Source organism: Sinocyclocheilus anshuiensis, unplaced genomic scaffold, assembly GCF_001515605.1.
Source record: "Sinocyclocheilus anshuiensis isolate Anshui unplaced genomic scaffold, SAMN03320099.WGS_v1.1 scaffold1306, whole genome shotgun sequence".
NCBI lineage: Eukaryota > Metazoa > Chordata > Actinopteri > Cypriniformes > Cyprinidae > Sinocyclocheilus > Sinocyclocheilus anshuiensis.
Window position 1 is genome coordinate 513,799 of NW_015558625.1, and position 16,012 is coordinate 529,810.

A 16,012-nucleotide genomic window follows, 5' to 3' on the forward strand; every position below is an offset into this window, starting at 1 on the left:
TTGACAGCCCTAATATACTACAGTGGGTACGGAAAGTATTCAGACCCCCTTAAATTTTTCACTCTTTGTTATATTGCAGCTATTGCAGCAAATCATTTAAGTTAATTTTTTTTCCTCATTAATGTAAACACAGCACCCCATATTGACAGAAAAACACAGAATCGTTGACATTTTTGCAGATTTATTAAAAAAGAAAAACTGAAATATCACATGGTCCTAAGTATTCAGACCCTTTGCTCAGTATTTAGTAGAAGCACCCTTTTGATCTAATACAGCCATGAGTCTTTTTGGGAAAGATGCAACAAGTTTTTCACACCTGGATTTGGGGATCCTCGGGAGTGAAAGAGTGAAAAATTTAAGGGGGTCTGAATACTTTCCGTACCCACTGTATATGCTTGGCAGATATCTGCAGCTATTTATAGTGCATTCAAGCTATGAGTTTTTATCAGTATGTGAACTCCCTGTTAAACAGGCCTGCAGCCTTGCTGTCTCTAGCACTGTGATCTACCAGTTGAGGTAAAGGAACACTAAAGAAATCAGCATTAAACGCTAAAGGACGTTCTTTAGGGACAGAGGGGGAGATGGGATCAGGACACATAATAATTGGGACTCTGACTTGCGCTGCCCACGTGAGAGCCATAATTCATTTCTGCAGCTTATTCACTTGATACTGCACCGCTTTTGTTACAAGAGCTAGTACATATTGTCAGTTTCTTGGAGTGAGCTTATTAGGACGGGTTTCTTTGAAAAAAAAAAAAAAAGTGAAGGGTTAACAGATGCCTAGTGAATGAAAACTACCGCATATACATGTAAACCTATTATAGTAAGCAGATTTCAGAGACTGCTGCTAAATATATAACACACATCTACCTGCAGCAACTGGGTTAGGAGGGTTTGCTACAGACAAGTCTTATGAATTCACTCAGATTAACTGTCTGATCCATAAGAGACTATTAGATATTAAACAATTTAAGTGCAGTTAAGTAAGTGCATCCATAATGCATGTTTTTGCATGCTAACACTCATTGCATTACATGCAAACTCACGTTTGTTACATGCAAAATGCATTTTCTATAATTTCTTACAGAAATGCACAAAGAATGTGAAACAGGTCATTTTTGGAAGTTAATTAGATTACTTTTGTGCACAATCACTCATGCATTATGATCTGCAACACCTACCCGACTCATTGCATTCAAAACAGTCATTTCAGAAATGCACAAGGTATTTGAAACCGCTGGGACGGCATTTAAATCTCACTTTTGATTATAATAAAATGCTGCAAGTATGCTTGACTGAATACATCCCCGCTCTTCTCTATCATTAAAAAGCGCATATAATGCTCCACTCCATCATTTGTCTCTTTTAAATAAAAAAAAAGTATCTTTTAAATAAAAATCTGTTTGCTTTTCACAGGCGGTAATAGTGCAGTGTTAATTGTGGCAGACAAATAAAGCACAATCTATAATAAGCCCAATTTACATACAGAGGAGGCATGTTTGTGCTGAAGATATTAACTTAATTAAATGGCACAATGCAGTGCAGATAAACCCTATTTTATTTATTCATTTTAAAAAGTTGTATTTAGAAAATCTAATATTAAAACCTAATATAAAAGAGTATTATCTCTATAAAAAAGACAGTAAAAATAGGGTTCGATGTGCTGTTTTAATAAGAAGGAATTCATAATTTCATAATGATTTTTCACAGGTGTTTTCCCTGTTGCTTGAATTACACATTTTGTGGTGTTTTAGGTGTTAAAGGAAATGTCCATGGCAGAAAATTACCAGTATGTTTTTCAGTTTTCTGCAGATTTTTTTTTTTTCTTACAGTGCAAAAGGGCTGAGAACAAAAAAGCGAGAGATGAAAGTGTAGTTGTACAGTATGTGAGGTGGAGCAGGTGTGGTGAAGTGATATGGAGAGGGAGGAGTGTAAGAGGGAGAGCGGCCGATCCTGCAGGTGAGGTCTGGCTACAGTCCATTATCTAAGCAGCTCAGAGCAGAGACGCCACAGCTAATATCTGAGGAGCTTACAGCATGTAAGAAAAGCATGCTGGCAGTTGCCAGGAGACAGCGCTCACTCAGATAGAGCTTTCAGCAGAAGCGGCCTGATTGGCTGAGCCGTGATCAAACAAGTCATGTGACTAGAGGTTCAGGGGGTCTGATGTAATGTGGAAGAACGGCCATTAAGAGATTAATCATCAGAGAGAGTGTGTATGTGTGGGGGTTGTTTGCGATCCTCTGGAAGCATGATTGTTAGCAATGTCTATGATTTTGTGATTTGATAAACACAGGTAAGCCAGCATTGAAGACTGCTTTTGACATGATATTGGGAGATGATCTGGCAGCTGGACTCCCAGAGGTCGCTCAGCTCTTGGCCGCAACGTGTATAATTCGCCCTCTTAAAGCGGTACTAAACTGCAGTGGAAACGCAAACCGAGTCGTGCCGAGCCGAGTCGTACCACGCAGTGGAAAGGCACCATAAGACAATTATACAGAAATACTTTGACGACAGACTTTGCTCAGGCATTACAGAATGACCATAACAACATTTCAGATACTGTGCAACGAGATCGGTCCACTGGTTATTCAAGTTATCCCGTCCCATCGTGCAGTCACATGACTTTTTGATGAGCATGGTGGAATTTATTTGATAAATGTGTTTCCATCGTAGTTTATGCACATTCTTTCTTATCGGATAAAAAGTTTATCCTACTCAATTGTTGCGCATACGTTTTGTATGCGCATTTTTATAATTAATGCGCATCTTGGCTTTTCCATCCAGCGTTTTAATGCGATATTCCAAAATACGCATAAAAATAGGTGGATGGAAACATAGCAAGTGACAAGACCAGAGGAAAAAGTAGGCTGAGGATGGAGCACACTGGCTTCACAAAGAGGGTGAGTCACAGAAGGTCATTACTGAAAGGGGTGGCTGTTCACAGAGTGCTGTATCAAAGCATATTAAATGCAAAGTTGACTGGAAGAAGAAAATGGGTAGGAAAATGTGCACATGCAACAGGGATGACCGCAAGCTTGAGAATACTGTCAAGCAAAGCTGATTCAAACTCTTGAGAGAGCTTTTCAAGGAGTGGACTGAAGCTGGAGTCAGTGCATCAAGAGTCACCACGCTCCGACGTCTTCAGGAAAAGAGCTACCAATCCACTTTTGAAACAAGAAACAACGTCAGAACCTCTTTTCAGATAAAAGTAAATTTTGCATTTCATTTAGAAATCAAGGTCTGGAGTCTGAGGAAGACTGGAGAGGCACAGAATCCAAGCTGCCTGAAGTCCAGTGTGAAGTTTCTGAAGTCAGAGATGATTTGGGCTGCCGTGACGTCTGCTGGAGTTGCTCCATTGTGTTTTAGCAAGTCCAAAGCCAATGCAGCCGTCTACCAGGAGATTTTGGAGAACGTTATGCTTCCATCTGCTAACAAGCTTCATGGAGATGCTGATTTCCTTTTCCAGCAGGACTTTAGCACCTGCCCACAGTGACAAAACCACTTCCAATGATATTACTGTGCTTGATTGGCCAGCCAGCATGCCTGACCTGAAGCCCATATGGAGTCTATGGGATATGTTCAAGAGAAAGATGAGAAACAGTGGATCCGAGCTGAAGGCTCAACAGCAGTGCCACAGGCTGATCGCTTCATGCCACACCTCACTGATGCTGGAGTTTGTGCTGAAGAAGCCCCGACCAAGTACTGAGTGCAGAAATGAACATACTTTAAAGAACTTGAACTTTTCTGTTTTGCAAATACTTTGCTTTGTCAACTTATCATCCCATGATGAGGCCCACAAAATACATTCATATTTACGGCATTCTTTATTTACTTATTAGCACAAGCAGAAGAACGCAGTAAAATGAAGAAATTAATGAGGCCCAGACTTTAATTTCCCAAACACTACTAACCTGTCTGCCATTGAGATTGAGACAATATACACACATTAGCTTTCATTTAAAAGAGAAAGACACTGGGCACATGTTACTATAGGAATAATCTGCCACACAACAGTGCATAAAAACAACAAGCTAGTTTGTTGAACAGATGTTCAGTGTGCAACTGGAGAAACTATTCCCTGAAGCAGGTGCTGTTATTAAATCCAGCCAACTCATCAACTCATTCTGTTTGGGCATGCTTCAGAAACATTTAAAGAGATAGTAACTACACATATAATAAAAATATGATCTACCCATGTGACATGTCAACCTACTGTTCGTAATGGACAAACTTGTCACGCAAATCTTATTGGATGAGATCTTTCTTTATTAATAGTTATCATTAGCATAAGTAGGACTTCCAAATATCGAAATGTATGGTATTATGGTAATACACCCTATTTTTGTTTGTTTGTTTGTTTGTTTTTGTTTTTCTTCTTTTTTTTTTCGTTTGTATATAAATGGTCGGTAACACTTTAGTATAGGGTCTGTATCAAATTCTCACTATTAACTAGTTGCTTATTAGCATGCCTATTATTAACATATTGGCTGTTTATTAGTGCTTATAAAGCACATATTGTGCATGACCATATTCTACATCCCTAATACCTAAACTTCACAACTACCGCACTAACTATTAATAAGCAGCAAATTAGGAGTTTATTGAAGCAAAAGTCACAGTTAATGGTTTGTTAATAGCGAGAATTGGACCTTAAAATAAAGTGTGACCAAACAGTCTATAATATTACCATTTGATACCATCACTATGCTGATCTACAGCATTTTTGAAAGAGTGGACTGGAAAAGCCACTCAAGAGACTATAAGTTATTTTAAATAAGTGGTCAAAGTTACATCTACAACCACTCTGTATACATTTGTGGATTATGTTTGTATATTTTATATATTATTGTTTTATATAGTGTATATACTGTACATAAAAGTATGCTATTATTTGTAAAGTGTCTAAATGTGTATACTGTTATTTGTTAAATCATGTCAATTGTATTCTGCACTGTCTGGCGCACGCTTCCAAGCTTTTCACTCACCACGGCACACCTGCTGTTGGTGATGTGGCAATAAAAGTGGTTTGATTTGAAAGTTTGTCTGGTTAGCATGGTCCAGTTAGCACCTGCTGGTAGATTTGGTAACTACATATTCCTTCATTGACGGCCATTCAAAAAACTTTGCATTCTGACAAAACAAAGCATTTGGAAAATTTTGCAAGAAAAATAGACTGTAAGTTACAAATCTTGTAAATGATTTTTGAAAGATCTTAAAAGCATAAAATAGACTTTTACAACCTGTCTGCTGCCTTTGATATCGGACAGCTTATGATACTCTGGATCTTTGTACATTGAGGTTTCATCTTCCTATCAGTGTTATCATGATTTCTGAGCCATTAGCAAAGATCAAAACATTCACACTACTTCCAGGACGGCCATGTACAAGCTGACAAACTGCCATTAAGATAAATGGGAATGCTAACTAGCTCTCTCCAAGTGACATAAACACATCTGATTCTATCATTACACTGTAAAAAGTAATCATTGAATCTACTTAAGAAAAGCGAGTAAACATAACTGATTTTTACAGATTTGTTGAATTTAAGCTTACAATTTGACCCAAAAACAAGAACATGGAGCATACGCACATACTGGTTGCCATTTTTATGTATTAAACTGCAGTAACATGTCTTAGTAATTTATTTTTACTATTTTTCGTCTGCCATCATGGATGAATCTTTTTCAGTGAGCTCATAATGGGATCACATGATGGTAATATACAATATTGTCTCAAATGTTGAACACAATGAAACATTTCTACTTCTAATTTGAGACAGGCTTTGAGTGGAGATTGTGCTTGCTATGCTTATCTCAATTCAATTGACATTGATTTTGAGGAGATGCTGAGGAAGAGACTTGGGACACAAACACAATTCATGTCACAGAGTGAAGGTTTGATCTGGAGTATGACTTACGGTTTGATTTGGTTTGGTTTGATTTGATTGAATAATGACTTACGGTTGCCTATCATTTACCGGACCTTTTTTATCCAATGAGATTTACAGTTCATTTAATATAGATACACAGTCACCCTGGAAGAAGCTAGATGCTAAGTGTCTCGCCCAAGTGCTCAATATTGAAAGGTTATGTTCCTGGACTAAGCCCAAGTTAGACTAGTGTTTTCAGCAATAATGTAAAACACACATTTTTACTGAATACTTATGCTGTAAGGTTTAGCAGAAAAGACTACTCAGCTTAGAAACATAATCGACGGTCTTCAGCTTTCCAGCGCTATGTTAATGGAGAAAGTCTATGTAGGTAAGAAACAAAAGTGTTCATTTCTCCATTAACATATAACACTGCTTGCTTATACTTGCTTATATTTCTATATCAGCATCTGGAACAACTGTTTAGTATAAAAGCAGTTTGCAAGTAGAACCCAAACTGAATGAGGCAGAGCAAATCTTCACCAGGTGAAGCTTAAATCATGCCAGAATGGGCATTCTTGACAAATAAAGAGAAAAAGTGGTGGTTGCTTATGATATAATGGTGTGATCTTCAACTTCATAATGAAATCACATTCATTCTGATATTAAATGTCCATTCACTTCACTGCGGCAACTACTGTCAATGCATGTCTCTCTGTAATTTAGAGAAAACTCATAATCTTTTATTTGAACCCAAAACAATTGGTTGTGCAAGATGGATTAATTTCATTTCCTCATCAAATTCTGCTACAATATTAAAGCTGAATACTGATAAAACCACGTCAATGCACCGCAAGTTGCTTTAAACAAAGGCATCTGCCAAATGCTTAAATACAGCTTTTCACAAAAGATTAGTTAAAATGTAATTGTTTGGCCCAAAGTGTGGTATGTTTCTCAATTCATTCAATGTTTTTTCTAAGACTCAACTTTTTAAGACAAGCAACTCAACAAAGAGAAATACTAGCTAGTTTCATATAATGCATTAGTTTCATATAATGATAACTGGCTATGAACAAGAACAATGACATCCATTTCTGTATGTATATGTGCAATTTGGGAAATATCTGCTTTACCATTTGTGCAGAATGTAAGTTCATTGCTCTCATCCTAACCACTAATCCAAGAGCTTGTGTAGCATGGAAACTCCTCATGATGGTTCATTGTCTTGTCAATGCATACACAGTTTGTGTATTTGTGACTGACTGTCAGCTCCAGCTGTGGGTTGTGAATTGCACCCCATCCTCTTCATTACAAATACCCCCGTCAGAAGACTCTGAGAAGTCACTGCTCTAGCTGTTTTGCTGAGAGACACACTCTATTGAGTCTTTGTCAGTTTGTTTCGTTTGCTCTCTGTGGAGCACTTACAGCATCTGTACTGAAGCAGCAGTTTCCCTTTTAAAACTTTTTTTTTTTGCTTCTTTTTAATGAGCTTACTCTGTTGAACATCTTTTCCAAGCATCAGTTCAGATTCTTGTGTTAGAAACAGGATACGTTTGGGACCTCTCTGTTTTTTATGTTCATAAGTCCACTTCTTTCTTGGTATGGCTCCCTCAACAAATCACACCTGATCTTTATGAACAATACAGACCACATTTTCTCTCAGACAACATACGGTAAATATATTTATTGGCTAATATTTTACATGAAATGCCTCAACATCTTCCAAAGATACTCAACAAGAACTATGAAGACCTACTTGACAATATTAATATACATCAAATCTAAATCTTTCCACAAGAACTCATAGCAGCAACTGATCCTCAAGAAAAGATTTGTAAAGTCACTCAGTTACCCAAGAAACCTTTTTCAATAGTCATTTCAATACATCTAAAAATGGTAATGCTATTTATCAACAAACCGTTTCTAAAAGAACCAAACATCTTCAATGATGCATACTTGCATCGCCCATCTGCATCAGTTTTTATTTTCTACATACTTCTATCCTGTCTGTTATTATAGATAGCCATGTGGCCAGCACTAACTATTAGAAACTAAAGATCTAGATCTACAGTATATTGCTCTGCTTGCCTTGCCTACTGTATGTGAAGCACATAGTTCAGAGTTCTCCAAAATAATAATCTGTGCATGGTAGACATATTGCAATGGGTTTAGGGGACTTTTCTAGGTCTTTGTTACAGTGTGTGCATGGTTTCGTCTGCTCTCTTGGTGGTTTATCCATGTTTTATGTGCTAGATCAGTGTCTGGGCATGTTTCTGCACAAGCCTCTCAAAGGTCTTCGTGATGCATGAAGAGAGAGCAACTTGTCCTTGTAGCATGTAGGCCAAGGATGACTATTGAGGTTCCTCGTCTGCAGCTCCAAACTATTCAAGGACTGGCACAGTACTGAAAGAGGTAGACGAGATACTGTTGGACCCATCAGAACTGGATGCCACTCATGGGCACCAAGAATGATTCTGTCAAGCTTGTTCCTCCAGTATCCCAAGCTCTCCCAGATATTGAGTTTAGAAGTTTTTAAAAAATGCAGTACGAGTAGAGTTACCCTCAGGAGTAGCCTCACTAGCTGAAGACATAGGAAGGAGGGATGGAGGATGTGAAGGCAGGAACATGGCTAAGAAGACCAAAGACTAGGAGTCAGATCTGCTGAAAAACTAATTCATAATAGGCCTAGTTCCAGTCCGTATCTCCATCTTGTTGCTCAGTTGGCCCTCCAGTGACCCCCTATCATCATTATCTCCAGACCTTACACTCTTACAAATAAATGTGCTTCACGATGCCATAGAAGACACTTCTTTTGTCTTTGGTTTCAATAAAAAACCTTAACATCTGTTTTGTTTCACAAAAGGTTCTTTGTGGCGAAAGAAGGTTCTTCAGATTATAAAAAGGTAAGAAAGAGATGATTCTTTAAAGAACCTTTGACTGAATGGTTCATGGAACCAAAAATGCTTCTTCTATGGCATCACTGCGAAGAACCTTTTAAGCACCTTTATTTTTAAGAGTGTAAGATGCTCCTGTTCTGGTTTGGCAGGTTATGCAAACTTGTTTGGAGTCCTTCAATCAGTCCTCACCATGTGATTAGCAGAAATCCACTCTTAAAATTCTCATGACTAATAATGTTCACTACCTCAAATTCATTACTGTTATGGCCAACCATTGAATCGTAAGCATCAAGTTGTACATAGCTACTCAGTTGAATTTAAAACTGAAATTGGCAAGGATCAATGTTGAGCATGAAACATGATTGACCCTCCTGAACAGGCTGGAGGGAGAGCAGAAGAGCATAGCATAAGATGGTGTCCCTTTGGAGGGTAGGTGCCCTATGTAGAGTGTGTGATCTGGATTAAGGGAGCACCCTGGACAGATAATGTGAGCACAAGAAAAGTAGCATCTGAACCCCTTACTATTCTACGAAGTCTGACGTAGAAGATTGTCAGTCTCTCCTTACCAGTTTTGCATTTCTTAGTCAAGACAAATTCCAGATAAGCTATGCATAACTTCTTAACATTGCTGTTCCTTCCCAATATGCTGAGTGCTTGACACACAATGCTTACTGTATAAAAGCTCAACTTCACATAATCGACGAACCCCAATTAGCAGCTGCTATGCTTGACATCACTCACTCACAGCCAATTTCAGCCATTTTCTTCGTGAAGACAACAAGAGTATCCTGAACTAACCAATGTGAACTTGTGTACCTTGAAGTCCAGCAGCGAATACTTACTGTAGGTCAAGCAATGCAAATCAGCCAGTGGTTCAGCTGGCGCCCCCTACCTCATAAACACAGCTAAATGCTGCATCAGTGACTTCTCTACATTAAACTTTCTTCTAATTAAAAAAAAAAAGATTAGGTCTTTAATGATTAATCAGATTAGTTGAGTAGTGAAGTCTGTAACTAATTAATTTGGTCATTAAATAGACATTTAGCAGTCATTAACGTGTGTTGCTGCAGTTCAAGCTATTCCTATTCAAATCATTGATCTTATTGTCTCTAGCAAAACAAATCATTACAGCGCCAAGTGAACCGTGTTCAACAACTCACCAACCTTTTGTTCAGGCTCGTTAGCTCTCAGTAACCCTTGTGCAAATGTAAGTGTTTATTGAAGTAGCATTTGCATTTGTACAGCAATAATGCACAGGTTTTGCAAATGTTAGCAAATTGGTAATTGTATGGATAAAATTATCAGATATTGGAGGCAGGTCATCTTGGAACAACTCAATAGCTAAATGGCTTATCTGTTTTTGTGTGGCTAACACAAGAGGGCACCTGCAAAAAAAAAAAAAAGACGAAACACAAGAAGCATAAAGTGTAACAGATGGCTTTTGCTTTTTAATCTATTTATTAAAAGATCGCTCTCCTTCTGGGTACAAACATGCAAGTATATATCTTATTTTTTTGCAGAGCCACAAAAGAGAGATATATTCTTTATTTGTCTTACGTTTTAAAAATAAGCTATAGTCATGTAATATTCTCAGAAAATTGGCTACAACCTGACTACAGTGCAACTAAGCAGCAAAAGTAATTAAATGCCATTACAACAAACAGAAGCATCCAGTAGGTGTTTCTTCTCAGTGTAAAGCAGTGGCAAGGCCAGGTAACGGTCAGAGTGCCACTGGTCAACTCAGACTGAAGCCACAACCAATCACATCTGATTCAGTTCTGAATAGTTCAGGCTGATTTCAAACTATATGTGCAACAGGAACAAGAGGAAAACTGTATATTTAATCAGTTTCTCAAACAAAGATAATGGCTATGGTAAAGCTTTGTAATCATATGGAAAAGAGCAACCAACACAGTCTTCAGAATGTGACTCTTGTGTGTGAAGAAATGGATAAACGTAATGGTAACATTCAATAATCACACAGAGATGTGCAGTTTACACTACAGCACATGACAGGTGCCTCAAAGATGCAGCACACACAACATCAGTGCAAACAGCACAGTAAACAGTAGCATGTGGCTAACACAAGAGGGCACCTGCAAAAAAAAAAAAAAAGACGAAACACAAGAAGCATAAAGTGTAACAGATGGCTTTTGCTTTTTAATCTATTTATTAAAAGATCGCTCTCCTTCTGGGTACAAACATGCAAGTATATATCTTATTTTTTTGCAGAGCCACAAAAGAGAGATATATTCTTTATTTGTCTTACGTTTTAAAAATAAGCTATAGTCATGTAATATTCTCAGAAAATTGGCTACAACCTGACTACAGTGCAACTAAGCAGCAAAAGTAATTAAATGCCATTACAACAAACAGAAGCATCCAGTAGGTGTTTCTTCTCAGTGTAAAGCAGTGGCAAGGCCAGGTAACGGTCAGAGTGCCACTGGTCAACTCAGACTGAAGCCACAACCAATCACATCTGATTCAGTTCTGAATAGTTCAGGCTGATTTCAAACTATATGTGCAACAGGAACAAGAGGAAAACTGTATATTTAATCAGTTTCTCAAACAAAGATAATGGCTATGGTAAAGCTTTGTAATCATATGGAAAAGAGCAACCAACACAGTCTTCAGAATGTGACTCTTGTGTGTGAAGAAATGGATAAACGTAATGGTAACATTCAATAATCACACAGAGATGTGCAGTTTACACTACAGCACATGACAGGTGCCTCAAAGATGCAGCACACACAACATCAGTGCAAACAGCACAGTAAACAGTAGCACAGCACAGTAGTTTGCATGAGTCATTCATGCTGCAGTGCATGCTGGGATCCACAGTCCTGCCACTGGAGAAAAGGAACTGACAGCTGCCTAAGGGATGCACTCAACACTCCAGACACATGAATGTGGTTGGTGCAGAAGTGGAAGCAGTGCCGCCTCCACCCAAGAACTAATCAGATTTGTTTATATATAACTTTTTGTCAATCAACTCTGTAGAAAGTTATCATATATAGAATATAGAAATATGCCTACACTGCAAAAAAAAAAAAAAAAAAAAGCGCAAGATTACTTTTCTTGCCCCATTGGCAGAATTTTTTTCTTGCTTTAAGCAAAAACCTAACACAATTGTAATAATTGTTTTTTTTTCTGAAAACAATACCTAATATATTGTAATTTTGCTTCTCAAGTAAATGTATCTTGATTCAAGAATGTTTAGATATGTATACTATAAAACAACAAAAATACTATGTAACATCAATATGGAAAACAGTGCTAAAAATATATTTTACATTAGTTTGCTTTAAGCAGACTATCCTGGCATTTAGTGTATTCTTTGGCTGGTTTATTATTCTCTCTCTCAACATGATTCATAAGTGACCAAGCAGATAAAGGATTTTATTATTTCAGTCCAAACAAATGTGTGATCCTCATGTAAACTGTACATTTATGAGGGAAAAGGTGTGTTTAATAAACATTCATTTCTGACATTTATTTTTAACAACATCCCTGATCATTTCAGTCTGATCTTTACAGTTTGTGCAAAACATTTGTTACTATGTATGTAATGCAGCTATACAAAGAGGCTATTGCTGAAGGATGTGACATTTAAAATGATATTTGGAATGACAGTAAACTTACGGCAGTGTCACCTATTACACACATTTTGCCATTTTTTAATTATGTGTTCATTTTACAGAAACTTTTATTAAAAGCAACACACAAGATGTAAGTGGTACAAGACAAGTGATTCACTAGGAGATAATTAGCTTAGAAACGATGCAAGGGCACAAACTATACAACACAACTTTACTGGACAATTCTCCGCTCCACAAGGCAAAATGCATCTTATCTGGAATATACTCTTATGATAATCTAGAAAATAGCCACTAAGTTGTTCTATAATCGCATTAAGGAACATGGATTCAAATTCCCATCACTTTATATAAAGGACAACACAGAGGACTCATGATTTGGATGTTGCACTTCGCTGCAGTTAGTTTGGTCATGTTCCCTGAAAAAAACCACTGTACTATTGAGTGTTAAGCATGAATCTGACCGAGAGCTGCTTCTTTAACTGCTCCAGTAAGACATGTAATACAAGAAGTGATGTTGATGTTGCACCCCTAAGACAACACTACGTCAAAACAAAAGAGAGTGGCCAAGAGGTTAAAAGGGTTGTCTACAATAGCAGAGAGGAGAGTTATGAAGGTGTTGTGGTGCAACCGGAAAATCCCTGCAAGGAATGAGCCATTTGCCCTTGAGCGAGACACATAACCCCGGGTTACTCCAGGGGACTGAAGCTGTGAGCTCATGAAAGTCATGGAAGAAATAAACACCTACCATCACGAATAAACATTTCACAATCGCACATATTTCTCCCGTCTCTTCTCTTCTTAAATTAGGCTTTTGAAATGAAAGATGAGCTATAAAATGTTGTTATTGTCTGGGATGAATGTACCGACAGCATTAGCTTGAAGCTACGATCATTCATTAGTGTTTAAGATGAGATCTCAGATCCATTCAGTCAGTGTTGTCTGTGAGATCTCAACGCATCTGCTCATATTATGGCTGCGTTGACATCAGATCCTTTTAATGACATAAAACAATGATCTTCCAGCAGAACACAAAACATAATTAAACTCTAAATGGGAAAAGCTTGTTTCCTCTTTGTTGTGTTGTGGTATATATCCATTCAATACGATTGCAAATGCCAGAAAACAGGATAATAAAGCCTGATAATGATATAATGACGTGTCTCAAACTGCCACACAGAACTGTTGCAATGTCTGAGAAAATTTCTGACAACTTATGACAGTGCTGTCATTTTGGTTGCAACAACATTCATGTACATGGGAATGGGAATGCTAGCTAAAGACATTTTCTAAACTCTTAATGGCATATATTAGACGTGGATGCATCACTTTTAATGATAAAGATGGCACATGTGGTTTCAGCACCGCGGACAGCTCCAACACGCCAGCCAATTCAATACAAAGAGATATTTATCCAGGCTATTGAGCTAAATAGTCAAAAAACTCAAAGGAAAAATAAGTAAATTATTTAATTTTATCAGCAAAAATACAAACTACACTAGGACTGAAATTTAGAGACTACTGTTTTTTTTTTTTTTTATTAAACAATTCCATATCCTAATGAACCGATTTCGTTTAAGTGAATAAAAAACAAAAGACAGTGACCTCTCAACTTGAGCTCTCGTGTGTGTATCAAAACGATAGCCTATATGTGTATAATACGAGTATAATATTTGCAGTCATGAAGGAGATGCCTGATAGATGCGGCCTGAATGTAGCAGTTTGATTGGCTAGAAAACCACGGGGGGAGCGTCAGATCCTGACGTCCATCAGTCTTCTGTAGATCTGTAGTGTCTTGAGGAGCTTCTGAACGTTACGCACCACACGTACAGGCTTTCCGTGCATTATAACATGGTTAAGGAAGGAGACATGCTGGTCTAAAGCATTAATTATCATTATATTATACCGTTTCACAAAATGAAAACCCAAATGCATTCATATCTCGAGCTGTGTGGTGAATGTCTCCACAGCGTGTCTGTGTTTCTGTGATGATGGCTCCGGCTCTTCTTCATCGATGACTGTCAAGTGTTGTTGTTGTTGTTGCTAGCTGTTACATAACGACCAGTCGGGATGCCTTCATTGAATCGCACTCCTTATATTTTCCGACAGGTTTTATTGCAAACATGCCCGATGTCTTTTCATTTTAATCATGCATTGGATAAAATAGCCCCAAGCTGATATTTCTATAGCTCAGATGTGATTCCTTCAGTGATATTGTCTTTGTTTTGTTTATCACTCCTCGCCATCTGCCTAAAAGCAACGCCAACCAGTAGTGCTCTTGAAGAAAACCCATCTATATCAATGAAAGCATAGCTGATATGTCATGATTGATGTTCATAAGCTAGCCTGATTATCAACATGGCCTTGCTCAGATTTGTCTTTGGCTAAAATGATTCATTTGCGCTGCTGGCTATTCAACGTGACATTGCTTTGCGTGAAATTCCCGACATTTTAATAACGACAGTCACGTTTTTTTATGTAAAACATGTCTATTTACTCGCTGGATGCATAGCCTGGATTTAATATTTATAAATATAATACCAAAGCAATAACGACGCACCTGAATCGCTCGCTGGCTATATTTATTTGATTTATTTCGTCGGTGTTTAACATGATGCCATGCACGAAATACACCGCAAACAAGCACCAATAGCGACTATTTAGGATAGAACAGGAGGCTTGAACAGAAACACTTTTACACAAAGCAATGCCCAGGTCAAATATGCACCACACAGTAATATTCAGCATAAGCCGTAAAATGGAAATATTATTGTTTCCTACCGAGAAGGATGTGTGAGCGCTCGTTCGCAGCGATGGAAGGTGACCCCGCGCCAGATCCCGATGTACGCAGCGATGTGTTCGCTCTCCGCCGGTGGGGGATGGTTCACATGCGCGGTGCCCAGCGACCGGGAACCACCGCCAACCGCGACGCCTTTCTCGAGGATGTGAGAAAAACACGCGACTGATACCTTACGCTTGGGGATTTCTACAGTCCAGCCCGTAATTTAGAAGAAATATATTATTTATGGATTGTTATTTCCACTGTATCATGGGGGTACAATTATGTTTTATCTCTTTATATCTATCTATCTATCTATCTATCTATATATACTGTACATACATCCACAGAATTGGTCCAAAGTCACAGTTGGAAACGTCTTGAAAAAAAAAAGTATATTTTTCCCAAAAAAAATGTATAATATCCAATGTACACTTTACTAGTATTTGTGCAGTTAATTCTCATATTGTATTTTTAGAAGGTTTTGGAATATTTGTCCTCTTCCCCAAATTTGTCACTACTGAAACAGTAATATTAATTTAATTAGAAGGGTTATATTGACCTAGTAAGATTTTGCTTACATCAATATTGTAAATATGTATATATATATATATATATATACACATACAGTGTTGGGGGTAACGCATTACAAGTAACGCGAGTTACGTAATCAGATTACTTTTTTCAAGTAACTAATAAAGTAACGCATTACTTTTTCATTTACAAGAGAATATCTGAGTTACTTTTTCAAATAAATAATGCAAGTTATTTTTTTTCAATGTATTGATTGACAGCTCTCCTGTCCCCATGTTGAGAGAAATCAGATGTTACTGTAGTTCTAAATAAATATGAATATGCATTCATTCATCTC

The 16,012-nt window shown here is 37.7% G+C and overlaps 1 protein-coding gene across 1 annotated transcript in view; it reads right to left on the reverse strand.

Annotated features, from left to right (window-relative positions):
* The window catches only part of LOC107680734 (protein kinase C and casein kinase substrate in neurons protein 1-like), a 35,404-nt gene extending 20,120 nt beyond the window's left edge, over positions 1-15,284 (reverse strand). The window contains exon 1 of the mRNA XM_016476776.1: positions 15,144-15,284. The gene's annotated coding sequence lies outside the window, so the exon portion shown is untranslated. The remainder of the gene's footprint in view (positions 1-15,143) is intronic.
* Positions 15,285-16,012: the final 728 nt, after the last annotated feature.